General features: G+C 34.8%; 1 protein-coding gene across 3 annotated transcripts in view; it reads right to left on the reverse strand.

The window, feature by feature from the left end:
• The window catches only part of CNTN5 (contactin 5), a 656,184-nt gene that overhangs the window by 474,092 nt on the left and 160,532 nt on the right, over positions 1 to 21,560 (reverse strand). The gene's annotated exons all lie outside the window — the stretch shown is intronic.

Raw genomic sequence — 21,560 nt, forward strand, 5'->3', positions numbered from 1 at the left:
AGGAGACTGGAGAAATAAGTTAGATTTGGTTTTGGGCATGCTTTTGGGAAAAAAAAAAAAGCTAAAATTTAATATACTTAAATATTTGACTTGTGGAGTTTTATAGGCATAAGTTTGCCATGAGAACAGCAAAAAAAAAAAAAAAAAAAAAAAAAAGGTGGAAAGAAGAGTTTTAACTATACAAAAGGACTCTTAAAGCTACAACAATTAATAAATTTATGCATACAATATAAATATTTGCAGCATATTAATTTCAGGATATAAAATTTAAATGCATCTTACTCCTTGACAGAATTGCCAGAAGCCAGCTTAGCAAATAAGTATTTGTTATATGCATACTTATTGCTAACTTATTTTAAAATATTGGCATTTTGTTGATGTATGGCATAATGAGTACAAATCCTTTTTATATATGTCTGTGAATATATGTATATATATAAAGCAGATATTCTCTTTCTTTCTAAAATAATTATTACTTAAATAAACATACTATACATTATCCAAAACAAAAAGATAATATTCAATACATTTCCATTATTGCAGCAATCAATACATAAGCCAGAGTACCACCCACTTTTCAAGGTAGCTAACAATAGCAGTGGGCAGAGTGAGTGAATGATCCCTGCCCACAAAGGGATGACCTTTCTCTCTTCTTCAGAAGACATTTTATTTATGGATTTTAGTAAATAAAATCAATTAAAAACACACCTATGAAGTTAAATGGAAGTGATTAGGAATTTAAAATACATTTTAAAAGGGCGATTGATTTTGATATTTGTTTAAAAGCAACCTAAATTTTGTACTACTCTATTCAATTAACCCTGCCTGAATTAAGATCTTTTCATTAGATTGGAGTTGAAGCAGTGGAATGACTGTCCATGGGTGGAATAGAACACAAAGCAGCACTAATACTTGGCTGAAAACATGATTTGTTCAAAATTGCCACCATAAATCTATATTAGATTACTGCGACCTGCAACCTTTGTAACATGTGAAGAATTGCTTTTTTCCCCACTTGCTGTACTTATATAAATAGAATTACCTGGAATTTGGATATCATCCATATTGAGCCTTGCATAAGAACTGTGGATCTAACTGAAAAATTACCAGCTTCAGACTACACAACTTGTTTTGACCAAGCCAGTTCTAATTTGAAAGCAGGCTTGTTTTGTCTTGTCACATCTATAGATCTTCTTTCATTGTGTCAATTGACATATCAAATTCTCTGAATTTGTAACGTATCTCACTCCTTAGATTGGTCATGGGGGGAGATATTAAAATGCAAATAGTAGTGTAAAGTTCTTTCTTGTTTCAAATTTAAAATATACAACATATATCTGTTTGCTTTTTCGCATCCAGAATGCCCTAAGATAATTTGATTTTTAAGTAGTAGTTCTCTTAATGAATGACACAGTGCTAAAAACTTGAGATGAAATTTTACATAGCTATACATCCTTATGTTTACACAGGAAATCTGAACACTGTATTGTTTATTAGTTTTTATACCTTTATCTCTTTAGCTGATTTTGAAAGTCAAAAAGAAAGACAAAGAAAAACAAAATCTATTTAAATAAATAGCCATCTAGATATTTAATCTACCTTTGTGGAAAGAATTGGCTTGAAAACAGACAAAACCCTTTTTTTTTGTCTTCATTTTTCTGTCATCATTGTTGACACTCAAATGATTTTTTAAAATGACATTTTTTAAGAAGTTTATAATCCTTAAGTCTGTAAGGTATAGCTGAAGAACTGTACAAAGTGGAATATAATGGGCAAATTCATGATTTTTGATATTTGAGGTAGTCAGTAACATTTAATAGCTAATTAAGATGGAGAACCCATGCCGGAGTTCAAATTCTTGCAAATCCTGACCCTTCAGCCACAGCTGATCAAGGCAAACACTGAATTCCTCTTTTCTGACATTGGCTAAGCTGGTGTGGCTTGTCATAATTTGTGCTTCCTGCTTTTTCAACTATCAGTCTCAAACTACTTCACAAAAAGAGGTAAACATTCAAAAATTCATTTTCCAAATTCATTAGCCAAAATGAACAGTCTTGATTGTTTTTATGGGAGGTTTTGGAAATGAATATACATTCAGATATGATGACAGCATTATAGTCTGCGAGGTTGTCACCTTCAGCTGCACTGTGGAAGCTAGCCAGCTCATTGTTTTTAGTCCAGCAATGCAAGTGCACTTAACAAGAGCAGACTCAATATATATGTGCTGTTAGCTGGAATATAAATTTTGAGGAAGTTTAACTCCATGGAAATCATGCAAGTTGATTAGAAAATCATTTCTGAACTTTGAGAAGAATGTAGGAACATTACTTAAGCTCAGTGTTTCAATTAGGTGAAATCTTAATAACTTATAATACTTATTATGTTTAATTTTCTTTAGCCTTGGCAAAACTTTGCCTATGGCAAAAAATCTGATAGTTTTTAGGTCAAAGGAGCTTACCAAGGCAAAGTAAAGCTAAGTGAAAGTAGAAAATAATCATTTTTAAGACTGGCAGGTGTGAAAACCTAAGTACAGAGCCAATGCATTTCTGTAATAGCACTAAAACTTTGTAGCAAAGCACATATGCTCCTTGTATGTAGTTATATAGAGATCTACCTATTTATCCATACACCTATTCTTTTTTTCCTCTCTTCCTCCATGCTTTGTAAGATTCTGAGCCAGTATTCATTGGCTAAAAAAGTGAACATTCTCTTCCTGTATTTATATTATGCAAGTTTCTGAGGAGTCGGTTAATGAATTGGTTCCTGAGATGTTTCAATTCCTTTTAATGACTTCAAAAATATTCTAGAATTCCACTGGAGTGTGCTTTCAGACAAAACTGCTGTTGAGGAAAAGCTTGAGGATATTCTTATAAACTGAATGATGCTATTGCAAACCATGAAAATGGGTTTTCTCTTAAGACAGAAATGTTTTAAACAAAAACATTCTTTTACTCAAGTCTGAAACAAAGAAATTTCAGTGTAATTCCTAGGAAAGCCAAATCAAGCAAAGCTGTGAAAATTGAAATGTCAATGATGAGTTCTAGAAATCAAAGGCTTTGGGTAACAGCTATACCTTAAATTCACTGCTCTGTTGAAAAGTTTGTGTGTGACCTTGGGCAAATCAAGATGTGCCTGGAGTCTACAGACTCATCATCTCCAGTTTGGGTCAGAATATAGAAAGAAACTATAGAAACTCCCACTTGATACTGGTATTCAGTTTCTTCAGACTTCAAGACTTGTACTGGCATCTAGTGATTTTTGTTAATGCCTAAATGGGAGCTGGACAGCTTTAAGAGGCTGAAGTTAGTCCTGATTTGAGCAGGAGATTGGAGCAGATGACCTCTAGATGTCCCTTCCAACTTGATTTTCCTGTAACTTTTTGATAAACATTCCTGTATCTCAGTTCCTTATTTATAGGTGTTTTTCTCCCTTACTTTGAGGTTTTTGGTCCAAAAGCTGTCTCTTACTAGGTTTCCTAAGGTATATAATATGTTTCAAGCAGAATCCATAGCTTGATACCACAACATACATAGTCACAAAAACAGAAGGGACTATGACTATTAAGTTATTAAATTGCTTGAATTCGGTTTCTATATTTGGAACTGGATGACACAGTAGAATTCTGTAAGAAATTAATATATTTCTTCTAAAAATTATGCCAAATACACAATCCAGTAACATTAATTATGTTAAACTATGTTAAATTACACCTTAAGCTACATGTAGCTAAAAGCTTCCTAAAGTCAGTAGTAAACTTCTTCACACACAGCCATTCATATTAGCATGTTTAGGGAACAAGTGCTGCAGCATTACAAGATATATGAGGAATATATGAAGAATATATTCATAAACACACACACAAACATATATATATGTGTGTGTATATATATATGAGAGCCTGGTCCTTGAGTGATAAAGCACAGGTCAATGAAATTGGAGTATGTGCATGAAAACATATTCCATAAACCACTGACTGAGATTCAGAATAATTAATTGCAAATGAGGTACAGTGAATGCAATTGAAAAAGCCAGTTCATAAAACTAAAAGAATCAAAATATTTTCTTAAAGTTCTAAATTCAAGAGAAATAGAAGAACATCAGTTTCCATATACAGCAGAATGTTAGTGAACCTGATTTCAGTCTGAATGCAGTCTATAGAAACAGAAATGATATTCAGTATGTATATTACCAGTACATCTGTATACTTCAATTTTTTAATGTATTAGAAAATTTCCTTTTGCTTATTGTGAAAAATATGACAGTCTGACATTTCTTTAATTATAAACCCTAATGTGTTTAATTGCACACATTTGGCCTCCAACTTGACAGTTCTCTCTCCTGGAATCAATTGTTAAACTCTAGGGCACCAGCTTGGTCATCAAGATCGATAGTAGAAAAAATATAGCTTGTCAAGACCTCTTGGCCCCTTATTGATTCAAATAGGGTACTGCAGAGAGTTTAATAATGATGTTACAGCTGTTGGCCAACAAACAGAGGCCTCTGTCATTGATTTCAGTAGAGGCAGATGAATAACACAACAGCACGATTACCCTAGACACCGTAGCAAGGCCTGTTACAGATCCTCTGAGGTATGTACATGGGAGATGTTGTGGCTGCATAGAAAGACTTTCAGAGAGACTAAATTGGATTCATGTTTGAAAGACTGCAACTTGCTGAACCTGTATTCTTGACACTTCAAGACTTGTATTTTTTACATGCCTTAAAAAATTGATACCTCATTTTGTCAACCACAGTCAAAGGAATACATATAGAGTGCTTTGTGTGAAGGTGGTTCTCTTCCACATCTTCGTTCCAGTGTCTTGTAATTTTTTTTTTTTTTTTAAGGGCTTTAAAAGATCATCATTTTACTTGGTAACCCCTTCTGTGTTCTGTTTCTTGAAATGCCTCCTCCTCAAATTGGAAATGTCAGGCATCATCCCAATATTGTAGTTTTAAACTAGTAAATGCCTATCATTTACTCCGACTCACTAGAAAATTTCAACTACAGTTTTGAACCCTTTGTAAATAATGAAAGGCTTTAGAGAGCCTAGGAAGGTTTGAGCTTTTCATTACCTTTAGTGCTTGGAAAAGTGCTGGGAAAGGAGCTTCCCCATGGCTCAGAGGTATCAGAATACATCTAAGAAAACAGAATTGCCTCTTATTTTCACTTGAGTTTAAGTTTAGTGTTTGGATTTTTAATTACGATAGTTGAAAAGGAATTAGTTAATGGCAGCAGTGACCAGTTAAAGAGGTTCACTCTTTAGTTCACTGGAGGAAACAAAAATCAATCTGCTTCTTGATGTATCACTCTATTGCTCTCTTCTTTTTGCAGATAATGTTTTCTTCCATCATCATTTCCTTTATGCTATGACAAATGAAACTTCCTAAAGGCTTGGAAATAGTTTTTTTAATATTTTAAAATGACTAATATGCATAATATTTTAATTTAGCAGTTGCCATAATTGAAAATAGAAGTATAAATTGTACTATAAAATAATGAAAAATAAATATATTTGCCAAGACCTGCTCTGACACACAGAAAATTCAGCAGCAAAAGAGAGATCATGAAAAGAGTAGAGAAAGAAGATATTTTTTTCCAACAGAGAAAATCCTTCCGTTTCAGAATCTGTCTTTGTGCAATGAAGTTTTCTGTCTTTTTAAAAATAGACAGACGGACAGACGGATAGTTGGAGAGTTAGCCATACTGACACTGGACCGTGCTCCCAAGGTGCCTTTCTCCCTGCAGAGCTCATGTGCAAGAGCCCATGTTCAGAGACAGCCTCTACAGCCCCTCAACTCCCTCCTCAATATACATACCAACAAAACTCCATAAGGCATTCTTTTTGCTAGTTCATGTAATGCTACATTTTATTATGCTGACAAGAAATGGAAATGAAGCTCTATGGTTGATGACTGTTTAGATTATTCTAGTATTTGCTTTGTTTAATAAACCATACTCATTTACTGGAACTCAGAGTCCTGCATGTTATAAACAGGAAGCTATCTTTAACATAGCTACATAGATTTCCGATACCATTGGGATACCTAGTTCAACATAGCTTGATCTTTCTGAAAATGAACTCTTTTGCCTAATAAAAGGAAAAGTTATAAGAATGTGTCTTTCACTCTAGGTCTTTCAGTGGCACCTGAAAACGGCAGCAGCAGGTTATCAGCCAGCTACTGAATCTGGCACTTAAAGGTCCCTGATGAATCAATTATCTTCTAGTGGAATTTGGTTCTTTCTTGTTACACGCAATTGTCATTTCAAGGTCTTCACTTATCTCTCTCTCTCCCTTCCATGTCTATTACTCTTTTAAGATGTATCATTACTGTCTCGTATACCCAGAGGGTGAAACAGCAATCAAGCCTTCATTATACTGAGCATTATCCAGCCCAGTAAGGATGGTGTTTGATGAACCACTTCTGCCATAGCAGTGCCGGCCAAAACAGCCCCTGCACTCCCCTTCACCCTCCCCTGCCGCAGCCCTTGGATGCTTCTTCCAGGCTCTGTTTTGGTTCATTAAACATCACCAGAGCAAGTACGATGCAAACTAGAGAAACACTCTGGCCAAAAAAGCACCATTTTGATGGTCCTGCCAAGTATGTAACCATGATGTTTTGCCGTGATAACTTTGTGCTTTGTGTGAAGTCTGGGATTATGCAAAGAAAACAGAGGCATAAAATGCTTCTCTGACCCTCTTTTCTCCTCTTTTCTGTGTCAGACCTTGTGAGAAAGATCATGTTCTGATTCTGCTTGATAGATTTTTTTAATTCTGCATTTTAAAACCAAAGTTAACTTCCCTCTTTTTGGTTCCCCTAATCCAAAATATTTTTCAAAGTAAGTGGTAAAGTCCTGCAGCTTTGGTAGGAATCACCATCTCTTCTCCGTCAGTCAGGACGATACCTAACTTCGTGAGTCAGGTGCTTGAGCTGACTTCCACCTTTTCCCACCAGCTCTCCCTTTTGTATATGGTTTCCGCAACACTGTTCTCTCTTAGCCCACAGATATCAGTCTCCCTCCCTTTAACACCATTTTGTTATTTGTGATAAAGAATAAGTTGTTAGACATGGATTTTCAATCAGAAGTGTCAGAAATGAAGATGTCATTTCATTATCAAGAAAGAAGAGACAAAGTAGAAGGAGTTCTGACAAGAGCAAAAAATGATTAAGGTCAGAGGAAGAACTCTAGGGAGAAAGCGTTTGAAAATAATCTTGAATCCTCTTGAATCCACTTTCACTGGCTACTGTCTCTCCTTTATAACTCACAACACATGGCAGTGTAATGAGAAGTCAGGTGCTCTATATGCCTTGGCTAAATTACAACTAACGTATGGGGCAGAAGTAATAACAACAATCTAAACTTTCTCAAGGCCCATAAATCTTCAGAGGAAAGTAATTTGTTTGGTGATATGAGAGGAGCTAAAACTAGGAAGAAGAGAAGACATTAAGAAAAGGGAAATGCACATTGAATATTTGGGAAGACATCTTTCCAAGTATGAAATATTTTCCATTATAGAAAGATCAATCCCTACCGGGAAGTTAAAGATGTTGTTTCTTTGAAACTATTATATTTTCCTGGAAAGAGGTCTAAAACACAACATAGATGACTATTCTACAGTCACAGGTCAATCAATATAAAAAACCTAAGAAATAAAATCCTTGTTTAATCTAGTGAACTTGAACATGACACTCTGGATGCTGCAGATACCAGGAAGAAAACTGGAAGATATTTTATAAATGTATCAGCTAAAATATGTTAATAAATGTATTCTGAAATACTGCTAACAGTAGTAGGTGACCATCAACATCAGAAAATCCCAGAGAAAGCTAATATAGGTTTTATCACCATTACTTTTGTAATGAGTGCTCATTAGCATTCAAAATGGTTAATTACTTGCTGGCAAAGCCATGTATATCCCATTAAGTACACTTTCTGTTGCAGCCAATGAAAGACCACGGATTCGTACTGACCTGGCAGTCCGGAATTGTCTTGGCCTGAGCTGATTTTAGCTCGTTTTAGCTATGACAGTTGTCTGGTAGTCAGGTTACTATTACCTGAACTGTTTAACTCTGTGAAGATCATATGCAGTATAGGTACGAGAAAGCCATGTGATCACCGCGTAACAAGCATTAGCCCAAAGAAGCATAACTCCATTGATGTTAATTGGTACTAGGGGAGCCTACTGTCTAACTTTAACAGCTAATGGGTGAAAACAGTCAAACTTCAGCTGGGACTCAATGAAGAAAGAGTAAGCAAGCAAACTATGCTGGAACAGCATGTGAAAAATCCTACGTGGAATCAAGACTAGAAGGAGAAATTCTCTCCATCAGTGTCACACTTCTTAACCAGAAAACCCAAGATGCCAATGACCTGTTGTAAGTACATCCTCCTCCTTTTTCAGGAAGAGTGAAGCTGCAAAACTTTGGTTTCAGAGAAGAATTGCAAGGGTGAACATAACACCAGAGAAAGGGGATAGGTACTGGGAATTTTCTGTATATCAATCTTAACTGTACTATTAATTACAAGTGTTTATCACTGCAAGTGAAATAATAACCATGACTGTTTTCTGTCTTCTGATTAGACTGTTAAGACTTCAAGAGATTAACAATAAATTCTTTTTTTGCATGAATAAGGTTTGCTCCCTTGTAACATATTTGCTAAACACACACTATTTTTCTTGTGGAGAGATGGAGTTGATTTGTACCTCATGTCACTTATACATATAAAAGAACTACGAATTCAGAGCTCATGGGACCACCAAAGTCTATCGCAATTTGAAAGGGCAGCATTTGCCAGCTGAGTAGGTACAGACTTGTAGCTCCCTCAGATGCTAAAGAAAAAGCATGAGTTTACAAAACCACTATTTTAAAATGTAACCACCTTCCTAGAATTTTTGAACAAACCTGCTTATTTTAGTAACTTGCCACCTATGACAAAGTTTAGGTAACATGCCAACCTCTGTTAGTTTTGCTTTCCTTACCTCAAAAATAGAGATAGACCCTATTACATGTTATAACTGTAGATAGCAAATCAGTACTGATGGTTTTTGAGTCTCAGCGTGTATGAATATTACATTTTCTGAACAGATACTGAATTACTAACTAAAGGGTTTTGCATGTCTCTATTTTTGTTATTTTTATTTTGTAACATCTGCTATATGTATCTGGTGACCCTCATTTCCACCACTTTTCTACCTCTTGTGAGCCTTTACATGTTCCTTTGCATCTGATTGAGTCTTTACCATCATTCTTTTATAAATCTCAAGCAGCTTAGTAGATCCTGAAACACAAAGGCCTAATGCAGTAGAGTAATTTACTTAATGACATGGTGTTCTAGTACATCTAAAATCTATTCTTATCCTTTTACTGGTAACTTGGAGCATAGAATTGGAATCAAATAAAATTCAGGAAGTTGATTAGGTTGAATTTTATATAAAGAAAATACAGGCACTTCATTTTTGATCTTGCAGCTCCCTGAAGGGACAGCTATACAGGGCGAGACCAAAGCTCTATCTAGCCCAGTAACTTGTAGGAAAATACCTCAATAATGTAACTTAGAAATAAGACAAACCTATTGCTAAATCTTCCCAGCCTCCAAGAATCTTTGGCACAGAGATCTCTCATCAGAATTTGTCCTGAAAATTTGCTGTGTACGACAGGCCATAAAATACATAAATATTTCTATAATATTGTTCACAATAAGGTATGAATGTCTGAAGGCATGGAGTGGAAATCATTACCCGCCTAAAAATAGATCTGCATTATATCTTCAATATTTTGAACCTCATGCCCATATAATAGCATGTGAAGATGTCATTTGAATGACAGCAATTGCCTGAACATTAGCATTAACATTGAACCCATTTGCACAATTACAGCCCAATTCAGCACATATCCATTGCTATTTATCTCCATTCTCAAGTTTCACCTGCCTTTTTCATCGTATGAATAAATCATTAGAATAGATGGCAAAAGCTTATCAATAAAAGGCACTGTCATTCTCAGTGCAAGCAAGCCCACCATACTCAGGCAACATGTATTTGCTAAAGCAAAACAAGCTTTGGGAATGTATTCTGTTAGAATTGCTGATAGTATTATTTTAACAATTAACCTAAAAGGAAACCATTCACTTATTCCATAGAACAGTATCCCACCAGTACCATCTTCAGTTCATTACGGCTGGCTTGTTCTGATTATATTCTCTTCTTTGAAGGCTGTGCGCACACAAACCACACACATACAAATTTATATCCTGTGGTGAGTGAACAGGATTCCTCGTAAAGCAGCCAGTTCTTGCACATGAAATACTATTGAAATGTGGTGAGACTATTTGTCAAAGGTCTCACTGATGTATGATTGCTTACAAATGTATTTAACTGCAGCTCTGGCTGGTAATCTTGCAATTGTTAAAACTTCCTGAGAACATAGTCAAGAGTGTATTAAGATATTTTCTCTCATTCATTTTCTTTATAAGCAGTATAACTAGTATAATTTTATCAATGATTTAAGTAATGATAGCCTAATTTTTTTTAGCTAAATTTTCTTACTGAAGGTCACACTGTAAGTATCTATATGATATAAAAACTGTAGCTATAAAAGGGGCATATTTGTAGGAATAGCATAAGCAAAAATAAAGGTTTTAAAAGTAGCCTTTGCTTGTATGACTAATACATTTCTGAACTGTCAAATCTTATTCCCATTCTTTGCATGCTTTGTTTATAGTTACTACTTCTCTCAGATTGTATGAAGAAACTAGCCTGGAGAATATATTTTACTTAGAATCAATTTTATGTTTACCTTTAAGTCCTCCTATGCACCAGTCAAGTCAGTAGCTGGATATCACCCAGAAATCAAAATGTGTTAATGAAGCAAAACATATTTACCTCCTTTTATATTGATGTGCATCCTGCACAATAAGGTATTTTTCTAGAATACTACTACACAACTTATAAGTCAAAATTATAAGTATGGTCCATGGGTGAAAAGGTCTGGGATTGTATTCTTACTTTTACCTTGCCCATAACGAGAAGGGAATTCAAAATTAGCACAGCTTTTCTTACAGTTTTTTAGATCAGGACAACTTATCAACTTATGAGGAAATGAAATATTTGGACTGTGTGATTTGCTGATTAATATATGCTATAAACACCCAGTGCATCCACCTGGGGTTCCTCCTTCCGGAACCTTGCGGCTGCCGTTGATTGTAAGGAAAGGGCATTATTTCATTTTCCTCAAGTGACATATTTCTGAAATTTGTGAACAACATAAGCAAATTTTGGCTAGGATTTTTGCCATTACTGCAAAAAAAAAGTCTTTCTGACAGGTTAAAAATATTCTAATGCAACTTTCAGAAAGCTTTTGAAGTGAATGTAGTGATGATCAAAGTGATGAATTTGGCAGTCCTAGAGCCCAAATTGAAAAAAACAAAAAAACAAAAAACAAAAAACCTTAATTAGCTTTTTGTGTTAATCACAGGCTAACACAGACTATTTCCACAGTGTTAAGAGTCTACCATCTGAAATGACATTGATCACTTTTTGGAACAAAAAAATTATATAACAGGGAAGATAATTATCCCTCATGCAGAGCAAACACTGATGAGGAATATACACAAGCAAGACAGAGTATAAAGATGATTTTTTATTAATACATTAAATGGGTAGTTGTTTTTATTTATTACATCCACTGACATACAACCACTGAATTAATGTGAAGTTCAAATTTTTTTAAAGTATCTAAGTGTTACAGAAGGTTTCAACCTTATGCCAGAAAGAACCGTTAAATTACAAAGTCTGACATCTTCTACAACACAGGCAACATAATTTAACCCAGCTACTCTTGCAATGAATGCAATAACATGTGTTTTTATAATACAAGTTTTTGAGAAAGAAATCTCCTTGACTATTTCAGGAGGTGAAGAATCTATGACTCCCAATATCTGATCAATTATTAAAACGTTGTGCCTTCTGTCTGACTTGAATTATTCTGGATCTAATGGCGAGATACCGGCTCTCGTTACACCTTTCTCTGCTTATCAAAGAGCTTTTTGGTATCCAGCTATTTTCCCTCAATGAAAGCATGATTCTAGGAGCTGTTGAAAAATGTGCTTGGTTAAATTGCACTAAGACTTTTAATACACTATAAATGTGGTTTAATGATAGTATAATCTTATACAAAATGCTTATGAGTACTGAACAATTACTTGCAGTTATCCAACCAATTAATTACCCATAATCATTTGGCTCATTTACTTACACAGCAAAGCTTGTGTTTTAAGCAGAAATATCAAAAGACAAAAGATTGAATCTGTTTCCTCTGACCATAAAAATATTCACCTTTACCTGAGTGGAAGATTTTGGGATGGGATCATAGGAACATGAAAAGAAATGAGTACTTACAAAGTGCAGAATCTGGAGTCTAGTTAAATGCAATACAAGAAAATCTGGGTTTATAGGTCTGAGTGAAATTAAAGCAGTGTAATATATAGGCATTGACATCAAAAGAGATGCCGCTATGCTTTAAAATTAACAAATCAGTGGTTTTGACACTCTCAGCCTAAATGACATGAATATGCTTTTAACATATAAAGACTGGAACTCTATTTAAAGTGCTCAGATTCACACAGGAGAAAAGAGCTCTCTTAGGCTATGGTCGTTTGAATAGAGGGGTTAAGTTCAAAGCATAAGTCTAGACAGTAGTAACCATCCTTAAAAGAGAAGATAATGTGTCTGAAAAGTAGGCCTTTAAATATTCCACTCAGTTACTTAGGGTAATTTTACCACATTTTATGTATTGTGTTGTGTGTTCAGATTTTTTTAAAAATCAGGATTTCTTAAACTACCACTTCATGTAGTCCTGCTCTTTTAGTACTTCTGTGGGTTAAACCTGAAAAACCTCACACCTCAATCATGAAAAAAAACCTGGAGTCATGTCTTATTACAAGCAGTATTTATTACTACTAAATCTGAGAGACTTAAAAAGTTTTTGCCTAACTTAGTAAAAGAGGATTCATTATTTGAAGTAATGCCTGAGTCACACAGTAATAGGTACCCCATCGCCATGAAACTGCCAACACAATAGCTCTCTACACTACTGTGTGTTTTGGCAAATTGCTTTTTTGCTGTAGCTTACGTTGTGTTTACCATTTCCGATGAGCAAGTGCACTTTGAAAGCAGCATATGTGAGCTTGGACAAGTTTGCATTTTTCATCAATTGAACTGACAGAAAAGATTTTGAACATCCTGAAATGCTTTCATACAGCTGTACAGGGCTTCAGTCTGCAAAGCTCGCAGCAGGTGTGTGTTTTCTTTTAGTGATGGCTATCTCTGCATTACAGCTTTCAAACAACGTCAACCAAAGTATTCAAACTACGGCATCAGAAGCTGGGCCATCGACCTGTCCACTAACAGCAAAAAACAGAAATGAGCAAGAAATAAATCTGAAGACAAATGTTTCCTATATTTTGCAATGAATTTTGAAAGCTGAGTGTCGTCCATGCTCCAAAAAATGTAGTCTTTTTGATGATTTGAAATCAACATCATGACTTGGAGCTAAAGGTTACATATGTTAAAAGAACCTCCTTTGACTCCAGACCGGCTGCTGAGGTTCCACTGGAATGCAAGTTCACTGCCTTTGAAAACTGTAGCTTGCAGCCGCAGTTTTGCTGCAGTAGGACATATTCTCATTATGCCGTAGTTTTGTGCCATGACCCTTAAGCTGAGGTACATATTGCCATGTATGGAGGTTTGCAATAAGAAACATTTTCTGCAGTCATGTAGTGACGCAGGAACGATGGATGGCTAACCACACTGAGTACAAAAGAGAAAGCTATGAATCATCCACGGGACAATTATGTAGATTGGTGTAACTGGAAGCAGAGCAGAATCCAGATAAAGCATCAGTAAGCAGGAAGATCTAAGCTCATTCATTCTCTGATCTTTGTGTTTTGGGCTTTGTTTCCTCAGGTTAAAAAAATAGGGATAATTTTATTGCTGATGGATGGTGAGGCAATGTTTTCACTGCAAGTTTCTACCAGCCACAGACTATTTATTGTGCTGCTGCCCACAGCAAGTCATAAACTAGGTTTGACTGTGAGCATCATATCCTATGCTGAACCTCTTAGCACGTTTTCCTTACTAAAAGAGGCATATATATGATTATACTGTGTGTGTGTGTGTGCATATGCATGTGTGTGTGTGTGTGTGTGGCCCTGTTTCTCTGTGTTTCCCTTTTTCCCCATCCCATGTTCAATACTGAACATCTCAGACAAATCTCAGTGTTATTAAGAGCTCTAAAATTTTGTCAAAATAGGAATTCATTAGGTGAAAAGAGGGAATAGACTTTATCAGTAAACCTAATGAAAGACCCTATGGAGGAAATGTGTACTGCAAGCTGTCTTTGCTGGATTTCAAGGAATCCATAGGATACAACGAAGTTATGAATGCCCCAGCAGCAAGAAGAGTTATCAGTCTTAAAGGCAAACATAAATTCACCCAAGACACAAATCCGTGGGAAAACAGACTTCACTGATTCTGCTGCTTAAAGAACAGGCAATTTTTCTTTGGTAGGAATCTCCATTTAGTCCTGCGTTGTTAATGCTCGTAGTGGGGGTTACACTGTACCACACAGCATTTTAAATCCACACTTGTGTTGCAAAGATGGGGCTTCCACGTCTTGATTAGCCCTGACATAAAGCGTATACCTCCATACCTGCTGTACTTAGAAGAGTTTAAATTAGACCCTAGTGCTCATCTTTGAGGAAAATATGATAAAACATTGCTGTATGGCAAAGTAAAAAAATATTGATTACTGAATTTAGATGAATAAGGATGCTTTTGTTACAGTTTGCTTAAAGGCTTGTTGTTGCTGCTGTTTTTTAACCTGACTCTGCACCTATTGCAATTGATCATCTTATTTAAACAGCTTGAAAGCCTGAGCTCAGGTAAGATTATGCAGGAAAAATGCTGCTCATCTCCGCAAACGTCTATGGACTATTAGGAGGTATAAAATTCTATTGTCTAGATAACGTGCAGGCTAAACCTTGCTCTACTGAATTATTTATAGCCAAACAGCACTCCTTGGAATTGTTTCATATTTACAAACCAGACATTTTAGAATTAGCCCAGTCCAGCAACCACATTTCCGTGCGCTACAGATAATGAGGCAAAATTGATGGCAGACTTTGATTAAGAGACCCCAAGCTGGCTGCAAATATCAGAACTGATTTGTGCAGCTGATTGGGGAAGAAAGCCAATGGCTTCTTCCAAGCCAGCTAGTCAGAAAATGACTACCAAGATCACTGATATAGAGAGCTCTTAAACAGGTCCCAGGGACAGAAAAAGATGTTCAGCAAAAGAAAAAAAAAATACTGAAGCAGTGGCAGTCACTTGCTTTTTTCTTTATACTTTTTTGTTATTTTGCTTTACCATCTTTGACATGAATGTGTTTTTTATCACTTGTTTCACTGTAAGGCTCACACTGGCACTTCCAGCTGATCAATATTCATAAGTGTTTCTCAAGCAGTCTAGGAGCATACTCCAAAGTGAACAGAGATTTGACAAAAAATCATTAATTTCTGAATGGAAACATACTGTTCACTGAAGTAAATGCTGGAGTCCAATTTCCCATGCAGAAGACAGCACAAAAACAGAACATGGAGATTGCCTATTATGCTGAGCCATTCTGTGCCCTTGTTTCTTGATATGTGTGTGTCTCCTGCCTTTCACTATTACATTTTAAGGTTATGTATAGAATATGATAATATACTATATATATGTTGCACACAAAATGACCTGCTAGATCATTTTTTCTCACTATTTTGAATGGTTGTATTAACACTTTTTTTTCCATATATGTGAATAGGTTGCATAAAAAGTTTTTCCATTTCATCACATATACAAAAGCATATGAAAAAAAAAACAATACAGAGATAATTAATTTCAGTTAGTTTGGTCGTTCTGTATATAAAATAATACAACATATCCAGGTTTTGAATCACATGCACACCAATGTTAATGAAATGCAGATGTGTTACAGACACAGTTCAGCAAAGAAATAAAATACTTATTTAAAAGTCATAAACACAGATAAACAGATAAAAAGAGAATGGAAAAAGTAAAAGGACAGCAGTGCCTTAGTGAAATAGGTTTTAGTAAGTTCCTATTTTTCTTATCATCTGTGACTGATGTGGAAAGTTCACTCATAAGGGTGGGGACAGAGTGAGAATTTCCTACACGCTGATGTACGTGGTTTGATAAACAGGTTCAAAGAAAGCCTTTGGTCTAATATGGCTGCATAAAAACAGTGCAAATAAGCTTATGAGGAAAGAACAGCTCCTGAGTGATGAAGGATAGGTAATTTTAGTATTGGTAAGAGGAATGTGAAGGGAAACCAGGACAAAGAGAATCTGCTGCTTATAATGACATGGATATAAAAACGGTATGTTGAAGCATAAAGAAAAGTAGTTATGTAAGTCTAAGATTTTTTTTGACTGTATCATATTTGTGAATCTTTTCAGAGTATCATCTCTTGTCTGCTTTTGAAATGAAAAATGGTGATTCCCTTTTTGCCAATAAATGCCTAATTAATTAATAACCTTGCAAATTAATAACCTAATAACCTAGGTTATTAATAACCTTATAAAAAGTGTTTTGATATGTTTCAAATTCTCCTTTGTCTTTGGAAACTATCAGGAACAAAAGAGCTCTGTTTGCCCAAACTGTGTGTGTCACCAAGAAGGTACCATGAAGGTACCATGAACATACCCATTGCCATGCAGGAACCTGTCATCGCAAATTCAGAAATACATAGGTCACAGTACTGGAAGATTAACATACTTTGAAATTTATGAGTGACAAAGATTATGGTAAAAGTCCAAAGATTAAAGATTATGATTTCATTTGAACAATGCAATTAATTTCTTTTTTCTCATTTCAGGGTTGCTGTCAAATGCAGAGAATCTGTATCTATCTTCAGAAAATACTGACAAAGAGATTCTCATCTCTACCCTTATCTTTCCTTCTTTTATAGATTATCTTTTCTAAATCTTCTTTATATTTTTACATATGGAAAATAATGTTTTGATTATTTGTTTTCTGCTCTTTTTTAAATCACAAATTCCACACCATGTTACATAATTTGTCATTATTATTTTACCTGTATTTACATTTATTAATGTGCAACTTTGCACTCCATTATATCAAGAAGCATTTTTTTACAGGATTTATATCACTGAGAAAAGGGCTGGTAATCACAATTTGCATTTTTCTGCTAGGTGTTTATTTCCATTATGGCTTTTGCTTTTCACATTTTGCTTACATTTCTTTCAGCTCCTTCCATCTAGCTTATATCTGCTCTGAGCTTCCTATGAAGCTGTTGTCTATTAGTCTTTAAGTCCTCCTTCCTGTCTGTGGTAGCTTTTTTTTTTTTTTTTTCTGTTTTACCCCACCTCTCCATGCCTTAATCAAAAGATATAACTTATAAAATGAGAGCTATATTAATAGACTATTAACCAATGGAAAAATATTGTAAATGCAAAATAAATTTTGAGGGGTTCTCCTGGTAGAATTTTGAAGGATAAGAGAAAGGGTTATAACTAAGGAACAAAATTTTGCAAAGTGATAGTTCTAACTCTTAGTAAAACATCAGCAGTGTTTAAATGTCCAATATTTCTCTTGATATGACTTTGAAACCTCTGACAAGAATTTTCATGAGTCTGCTTCAATTCTTCTTGAAAGGGGAAAAACATTTTTTATACTTGTTAAAGAACAGCTACCAAACTAATAAAATTTTAGACTTCTCATGGGGAACAGTGACTTTTGAGAGATCATAAGGCTTCCATATAATATATTTTTGTTACAACATGGATTTCATATATACAAAATGTTAATCTAAACTGCTCTTTACTTTGTGAATGTCATTTGATATTAATATGCTATTTTTATTACTTGATTTATGATATTATTTGATTCTGAATAATGATATTTTTTCCACCGAGAACAATGAATAACGTGAAATACAATATTTCAACATGTGCAGTATTTAGCATTCATTTTCCAGGTGGTGAGCTTTTATACACACTTTCATCCTTTAATGCCTACAAAAGGGATTTTGTTCAGTTCTTTGGCAAAATGAGAGAGCTATATCTTGAGATTACTTACGGATATGAAAAATCACATTGAAATCAATAGACTACTTATGCTTAAGCACATTTAAATTCAATTCAGTTCAAATCAATTCAAGTGAAATTGGGTAGAGTACAATTAGGAAACCTCCCAGTGGCCCCAAGTTCTCTTCCTCTCTGTTTTTTTTCTTCAGTTGTTTGCTTGTTTAGCACGTTAAAAATCTAAGGCAACTAAAGGCAAAAGAAACAGTTGAGGTAACATCAAAGACTGAAGTGTAAACACAGGTACCTTGCGTGTAAACTTTAAATTAAAGATTCCTGATGAAAGTATATTGCCTGCATGACATGTAAAACTGTTTTGATTACAGGTTAACTCTGATTTTAACTAAGATTTGAAATTGCTGCATGTGCAATCTAGCGTCACATTGCTGTAGTTTCATTGAGGAAGATTCCTATTGCAGAAGGGTCAATAGCTTGGAGGTCAGGTTGTTGAGATCAATCAGGTGAACCCAGATTGGCACCATTTAGAAGAATAGCCATTTTCCTGAGACCAGGAATAAGTAATGTTTGATTAAGTTTGGAAAGACTGCAGTTTTTTGGGGTTTTTTTTTCATGCAAAAGAAAAATGAATGACAAGACCTCATCATTCTTAATGAAATTGAAGTTTTGACTTCTAACTAGGAATAGATTGACATGTTACGGTTGATAATGACTGATGAGAGATTGAGATGTGTTTCGAAATTAGACCAGAGGCCATATATCAAGCATATGGAATATTGGAGCATTTTGGCAAGTTCAAATGAATGAATAAACATAAGAGGCCCTGCCATCAGCTGGTGCAAGTTAGCAGAGCACCAATGAGTTTAATAAGATTTTTCTGATTTAACCCACTGGAAGACTTGACCAAGGGTTTTGCACATCATTTTTTTTGCACAAGTAATGAAGAAGTACCATGAAATGCCTTATTTGATTTCTTAGTTTTAGCACAGTACCTTGGGACTACAATAATAGCAAAGAATTGAGAATTCATTCAGTTTCTTTAAGAATTTCAGTTGGGAGGCATTATTACTTGCTAGCTGTTTACAAAATCATCTCTACAAGGATGTAACTTTGGCAAGAAAATATAAACATGAATGAAATATTTAATTCTGTTACAAGCACTGCCACAGCACTCTGAAACAGTGTCATTATACCTCTATAAATCCAGAATTAAAGGGACAGAAACTGAGCTCATTTATCAGCTAAATGGATATTCCAAACCTAGATCTTCTACAGTTATTATATATTCCATCTTTTAATACTATTGAACTCTTTTATAATATAATATATACAGAGTTACTCTATTAAATTAGATTGAGATGAAACTTTTACCTCCTAAATGAGGAGATATATCAGGAGAGCCAATACTTCAGTTACTTAACTGAAACTAACTATTGAATAAGCCTGTTATCTGGCTTAAATATCTGGGGAGGGTATACAGGAGAAGGTAGAAGCATCATAAGGACAGTGGGTCTTTTTTGTTTGTTTGTTTTTGATGCGTTATCATACAGAATGTTGTTTCAGTGGAAAGAACATCACTCAGACATGTTCAATCCTAAAAGATAAAAATAGGCCAATCTGAAAGTCAGTTATTACTGAGCATTCACCAAAGGTTGTGTATTGTTATATCACATTTAAATATATCTTTATATTTCAAAACAGGAAAAATCAGTATTACCAAAACACTGGCAGATACCATGAGATGGCATATAGAATTATGAGCAACACTAAAAACTCCAAAGTTAGGTATTTTAAACTAAGTTTTGTCATAGACTTCCACAGTGATTGCGGGTTAACGCCCTAACCCCTCTGCTCTGTTGTCAGAGATACGTCCACTTTTCTGTCTTACATATGCATGCAAGATTGATTTCTATAAGACTTTCAAAATATGAATTCAATATACATCTGCCATATATTTATCATCAGACTATTAAAAGTAATATCTCCTCTCATCTTATCCCAAGTTGGCTTTAGCTTTAACATAATCAAACTTGAAATTCAGAGATTTGTTCCAGACCCTTCTGTTTTTTCAGGTATTGATGTCCTTGCCATTCAAATATATATATCATAGAGAAACAAGACTGAGAAACCTTAAAAGTTCATATAGCATATCACCCTGTACCTAAATTCTCTTTAATTTATTTACATGTTACTTTAAATATTAAGCATTTCCCACCTGGAATATTCTAAATCTGGTCTTTAGTTTTTTGCCCACTCAGTGCAATGCACTTCTTTCTCGTCCACAGAGTCCTACTTACTTTAACATGTCTGTCTTTACAAAAGATATCTTATTGTTCCAACTTTGCCTTCTCTTATTTTAGCACATAATACTGTATAAGTTCATGTAAAAACATGCACAAAATGAGATACCATAATATCTTAAAGAATGGAACAAAACTTTGTGCATTGATCTGTCTACTTCTGTTTCAGTTGTTTTCATGCTGATTCTGCTACACTGCACATTTCCTTTAAATTGATCTATACTATGCTGTCTTTCTTTATAACCCCTTTCACCTGGTGTCATCGAAAACTACTAGTTCCTATGGCTTCAATGGTAGATATGAAGCCTAATCCACCACAGAGTGCTGAAGACTTTGACTAAAATGAGCTGGACTATAGCAGTGCTGGTTTTCAAGTAAAAGTACCTATGAAGGATTCAGAAACAGTAGGCAGAACACTGGGCAGCCACATAACGTTAGTTCAATACACTTCAGTATTTGTTATAGTTTCTGGTCTGTTTTCAATAATTTGCCAGCTTTCGAAAACTTGAAATAAAGAACGAAAAAGTGTAACTTACAGTACCTACGGGATTCTACACCATGCTTCAAGTCGTGTGTTCAAAAACCACTTCACCTTTTCAGTCTTGCCTGACTTTTCATTAAACTTGAATCAAAAGTCTTGTTTCATTCGAGATTTCAGATAGAAAAATGCATTTTCTACCAATCACGCTTTTATTAAGGAATTAGAAAATATTTTGTTTGTTTGTTTTTTTCCCCTTATAGATACTTGTGAGGGGCAAATGATATTTACATGACATAATTTAAAAAGATAGTTATACCATGATCAGAGAGACAGCCACCTCCTGAAAGTGTACCTCCTCTGTGATTTGATCCTGGGGAAATATAGTTATTTTTCTCTTCTAACTCTAGAAAGTACCTAGTTATTTATGTAATTTATATTCCTCAGATAGATGCTTAATGTCACATGTTAACAAGGAAATGACCGGAGGAGCGACAGAAGTACTACTGATACAAGAAAAGAAACTGAACTGACTAGAATTCCACACAAATTGCTTCAGAAAAATACTTACAATAAGAATAAAATCAGGCAGTTGTAATATGAAAAGGAAACAATTAAAAGCCACAAATATAGCAAAGGTTTTGTGGTGTGATCATTTTCA

The sequence above is a fragment of the Dromaius novaehollandiae genome, chromosome 1 (assembly GCF_036370855.1).
Source record: "Dromaius novaehollandiae isolate bDroNov1 chromosome 1, bDroNov1.hap1, whole genome shotgun sequence".
Classification (NCBI taxonomy): Eukaryota; Metazoa; Chordata; class Aves; order Casuariiformes; family Dromaiidae; genus Dromaius; species Dromaius novaehollandiae.